The following is a 6,099-nucleotide window of genomic DNA, read 5'->3' on the forward strand; positions in this document are numbered from 1 at the left end:
GTTGCCCTGTTATGCGCATAAATTATTATCTGTTGAAATTGTCTTTTGTAAGTTTCGTGTCCCTTTGTCTGTCTGACCGAAGAGAGAGAAAATGGTCCTTTTTTTGGAATGCAAAGGGGGAAAAGGGTAGATATTCTGAGGTCATTCTCATGTCAGAGTTGAGAGTCTTCCAAGTTTCCCCTGCTGGACAGGGAGCTATAAAATTGTCTCTTTTGTTGACGGGATTATCAATTTATGTGTTAAGCGGTCATGAGGTCTGTACGATTCTGTCACTGGAATTCTGTCTAGATACCAGGTTCTTTGTTCCGTGGTCCATTAGATGGTTTCTTTATGCTTAAGCCAGTCACGAAACCTACTGACGTTCTGTTGCTTAAATGAATCCAGATGGGGTAGGGTCAGTTCTTGTTGTTTCTTGTAAAGATAAGCAGAGAGAGACAGGAACTGCTGAGACCCTGAGCTGACCCTGTATGTAGTTTTATGACTGCAGCTGGCTGGAGAGAAGAACCTTTAGTTTTCCTGGTGGAATGTAGAGATTCAATGTTCGTTTGTGTCCATTTATAGATTCACAGGTTTCAATATCTTGAAGGCCGGAATCCTACAAGGGACTTTGTAGAAAACGAAGCGTTTGAGAGAGGCGGGGCATAGAGGACCTACAATAATGTACAGTATTTGAAAAATAATGTGTTTTTTGAACATTAAAGCATGTCAACATATTCTGTTACACCAAATACACAAAATAATGATCTTTAAAAAAGCATCATATGACCCCTTTAAAACCCATTATAAACGAGGCATTTGTTGCATCCAGTGGGGACATAATAACGGATTATAATGACTTATACTGTCTTTTAACGCGTTGTATTGCATCGCGCCAAGTAAACATAAAACCATGTCTGCATTTGTGATCGGAGAAATGACAAACAACAAGCGCTACTCTACACAGCCCAAAACTCACGTTTGAATCATCAGTGGCAAATTCTTTAAATATAAAAAACGTGCTTACAGTCTGTGAGTCAGAACAGGCGGCATTGTAGTCTACTCTACCAGGATCAGGAAATAGTCCTCCATAAAATGTGCTGCACACATCTGAATATTTGGGTTGAAGTGTTGTAGCGTCTGCGTAAAATCATGCATGGTATTTGGGGTTTATGGCTTAAGAGACCCCTTTTAGCCTTTGACATTTGCACATAAATTACAGTCCTGGTCACAGACTTTACATTTATATGGGGGCTAAATTGCCAAATAATCATCCCCACTATCAAGGAGATGCTAAGCAGTCCCCCACTATCATCTCCCCAACTGACTTCAAACAGTTTCAAAAGACAAGTAAATGACCCCCCGGTGCCAGGCACTGATGCGCCTGGCTGACCAGCAAACTACCACAGGCTCACATAACACACACACACACACACAAATACCTTTACTTTACTTAGACAATAATTAATCAGTTACAAATATATCTGGTATATGCATGTGTTGTTTGTACGTTTCCCTATTAGATTAGCTGAGTTACCACTCGTTATTTGTATTAGTTAAGCCCTAAACGCTGATATTCAGCCTTTGAATGTATCTCTGGTTTAATATATTCTAAATGTTTCTTTCTTGGTATCAATATTATCTGCTCTTTATTCCTCAAACAATGATGTACAGTGTGTGTGATTGTGAAATGCATTATACGTTTTGTACTATATTTTGGGTTAAAACTGCACCAATTCCAGACCCATAAACATGCAAATGGGCCATAAAGGGAGACAAAGGAAACTTCTCCCGCTCAAAAATTCACACCTGGTATTGGCTATTCCACCCATAGTTGGGTGTGAATAGAGAAACCCTCAAAAGTCATCAGCCCGAAATGATCTTTGCTCAGAAAACCCTCTTCTTTTGAGACGACACTTTCCAAGACTCTCAAGTCTTTTCCTCTTGAGTTTGTTTTCCGGCAGTTTTTTTATCTTCAAGTAACTTCGATTCGCTGTGGACTTTTCCTGTCTTTAGAAGAACCAGAAGTAAACTTCCAGCTCACTCCTAACGAAATCAAAGACCTCCGTTGTCTACCGCATCAGGACTCTTGTTCAGCAATCAAAGCCAATGCAAGTAACCGTTTATAATTATTTAGATGCGTGTTTAAGTTTCAGCCCCTTTTAAGGTGATTTTTGATTCTCTGATTGATCTTTGCTCAGAAAACCCTCTTCTTTTGAGACGACACTTTCCAAGACTCTCAAGACTCTCCTCTTGAGTTTGTTTTTCGGCAGTTTTTATCTTCAAGTAAAGCCAGTGCAAGTAACCGTTTGCAATTATTTAGATGCGTGATTAAGTTTCAGCCCCCTTTAAGGTGATTTTTGATTCTTTCATAGGTTGTGGTTAATTGATGTGAAATACTGCCATTCTTTTACTTTTCTCTCTTTTCCTTACTTTGCTTCATTCTGTATATATGTGTTTTGCTTAGTTAGTTATATGTTAGATATAGTTTCATTCATTAAATCCCTTATATTCACAATTGATTGCCTCTGTTTGCTGCTCACAGTTCGAAGTCACTGAATGTTTGAACCCTTGCTACATATGCTAAATTACTGCTAGCACTGCATAAAGAAGGAAAGCTACTTTCCTTGGCCAGGAAAATAATCTTTCCTTGAATTGATAAATGATTATATTGTCTGCTCGGTGGACGGATAGATCAAATAATTGTAATATTGATTCTGCTACAGTTAATTCTAAGATCTAATGTAAATATTTATTATTAATCATAACCAGTTATAATTAGTCATATATATTTCCCTTTTGAGCTGATTTATTACAGTGTTCTGGAACAGTGTTGTAAATACAACTTAACCATGGATTTCTAGTCGTGTCCTCTTTTGGAAGGCCAAACAAAGTAGTTTCGCTTTCACAACGAAACACAGCGTCACACGGGGTGGCGCCGGCCTAGAGTGAGCGGAGGCCGGCGGCTAAAGTCAGGAATGGCCGGCAGGCTGAGTGAGAGGAGGCCGGTGAGCTTGAAAATGGCGCAGCCGGCAATCGACGAAGGAGCGGCCAGTGGGCTTGCGGCAACCACATGTGACAACCACGGGCTGGACAGTATATATATATACAGTGGGTACGGAAAGTATTCAGACCCCCTTAAATTTTTCACTCTTTGTTATATTGCAGCTATTTGCTAAAATCATTTAAGTTAATTTTTTTTCCTCATTAATGTACACACAGCACCCCATATTGACAGAAAAACACAGAATTGTTGACATTTTTGCAGATTTATTAAAAAAAAAAAACTGAAATATCACATGGTCCTAAGTATTCAGACCCTTTGCTGTGACACTCATATATTTAACTCAGGGGCTGTCCATTTCTTCTGATCATCCTTGAGATGGTTCCACACCTTCATTTGAGTCCAGCTGTGTGTGATTATACTGATTGGACTTGATTAGCAAAGCCACACACCTGTCTATATAAGACCTGATTTTAGCAAATGGCTGCAATATAACAAAGAGTGAAAAATTTAAGGGGGTCTGAATACTTTCCGTACCCACTGTATATATACTTTTATTCAGGGAGAGTGAATATATTTGAGCAAAGTGATAGTAAAGACATTTATAATTCTATTTAAATAAATGCTGCTCTTTTGAACTTTCTATTTATCAGAGAATCTTGAAAGAATTGTACAAAAATATTAAGCAGCACAACTGTTTTCATCATTGATAACAATAATAATAATAAACATTTCTTAAATATATATATATATATATAAACGTACTGATACCAAACATTTTAACGATATTGTGTGTATATGTATATTGTAATGATTCAGTCCACTGAAGGCAAGCGTAGTGAAGAACCCATGTGCAGTTTATTTACAGACGTGATCCAAAATACAAACATAATCCGAGTCTAGAGACACAGACTTGACTTGACAAGGCATGAACAGACTTGACTAGGCATGAACAGACTTGACGAGGCATAAAAAGACTAGACTAACCGACAGTGGGTTACAACTTCAATACACAACAAAGAACAATGGGAGCATGAGGGCTATTTGTACCAAACAAGAAGGGTCACATGACCAATGGACACAAACCAACCAATGGACAAACAGAACTGAGAACCATATGACAAGACCATAAACCAATAAGCACAAGACACATGACTTAAACAACCAATCAGAACATAACACACAGACAAGGAAATCACATGACAGAACATGACTAAGGCCTAACTACAAAATAAAAGACATGAAAACAATGAACAGGAAACAAAACCCAAACACTACATTACATTTCCCCCCCTCTAAGGGCGGCTCCAGATGCCCAAACAAAATCCAAAAAGTCCAGGAGGGTGGTGGAGTGGAAGCGGAACTGGGGGAGGGATGGAGGGCCAGACCTGTGAAGAGGAACAGGACCTGGAGTGTGGAGCAATGGCAGGCCTGGAGCTAGGAGCAGTGGTGGACCAGGGTCATGGGGCAGTGGTAGACTGTGGAACACTGGAGGACCTGGGCCATGGATCCGATCCATAGGAGCATGGAGCCATGGTGGAGCAGGCAGAACAGGCAGCCATGGCAGTGCAGGCAGAGCAGGGCGGCCGGGAGATGACGGCAGAGCAGGAAGCCATAGCGGAGCAGGCAGAACAGGCAGCCATGGTGGTGCAGGCAGAACAGGCAGCCATGGCGGTGCAGGCAGAGCAGGGACATGGACAGACCACTTGACTGTGACAGAACAAGCAGAGAAATCTTGAATGGCCTCCATGGCCGTAACAGGACAGGCAGTGAATTCATGGACGACCTTCTTTGTCATGACAGGGCAGACAGTGAGTTCATGAACGGCCTCCTTGGCCGTGGCAGGACAGACAGTGAGTTCATGAGCGGCCTCTATGGCTGTGACAGGGCAGACAGTGAGTTCGTGAACGGCCTCCGTGGCTGTGACAAGATAGTCTGTGAGTTCGTGAACAGCCTCTGAGGCCGTGACAGGGCGGGCAGTGAGTTCAGAAGTGGATGCCACCACCTCAGAAGGTTCTGCAGCGGATGCCGCCACCTCTGGAGGTTCTGCAGCGGATTCATGCACAGGAAAGGCCCTTGGAGCAGACTCGTGGATAGGAATTTTCCATCAAGACTGTATCTATGATGTCTTAAAATACTGTCTAGATTGGCAGCATACATAATTTAGGAAGAGAACTTCAGTCCTTCCTGTTTGCTCTTGAACCTGCAACCTCATAAATCCTCATAAATATCAACTAAAGTCTGATATATCTCACATGCCTCTGAAGAAAGCAGGCACAGTTCAAAGACTAGATGAAAATGCAGAGAGAAAAAGAGAGCGCAAGAGGGGGAGGAAGGGAAAAGAACATCAAGAAGGTGCTTCTTATGAAAGGTGAAGCATTAAATGCCCTTAGGTATCGATTTTATATCACTGTCAGATCTTATATAGCTTTAATGGATTCTTAAAATGCAGCGAAATCTTTCCCACAAAGTAAAGCCATTTGCATTAAAAGCGGGGCGGGAGATGAGAGCGGGAGAGGCGCTGCGCTCTGGGGCCGGCTGTAAAATTCACGTCACAACACAATGAACTAGATGAACTGGCAAGACATGCAGGAAAGAGAGAGAGAAAGAGAGCTATTTTTATTTTTTTATTACACCTTTATTAAATACAAAACTCTAAAATAAAAAAAACATTACAAAACACCTCATTACATTATCCCATAATCTCAGAAAAAGACAACACATCATTATCAACCCAACACAACAATTTTTCTACACTCCAAATGTCCTCAAAATGTTCCACCTTCTTCATAGATAGATAAAAAGTAAAGTCATGCCTTATTCTTGCTTTTATGAGCCCCTTAAAAACCAATTCAACTACACAATTTGAGTCATAAAGGATCTTGTATCTTCTGCTAATATACAGTGGGTACGGAAAGTATTCAGACCCCCTTAAATTTTTCACTCTTTGTTATATTGCAGCCATTTGCTAAAATCATTTAAGTTAATTTTTTTCCTCATTAATGTACACACAGCACCCCATATTGACAGAAAAACACAGAATTGTTGACATTTTTGCAGATTTATTAAAAAAGAAAAACTGAAATATCACATGGTCCTAAATATTCAGACCCTTTGCT

Source organism: Sinocyclocheilus grahami, unplaced genomic scaffold (assembly GCF_001515645.1).
Source record: "Sinocyclocheilus grahami isolate Dianchi unplaced genomic scaffold, SAMN03320097.WGS_v1.1 scaffold1142.1, whole genome shotgun sequence".
Lineage (NCBI taxonomy): Eukaryota > Metazoa > Chordata > Actinopteri > Cypriniformes > Cyprinidae > Sinocyclocheilus > Sinocyclocheilus grahami.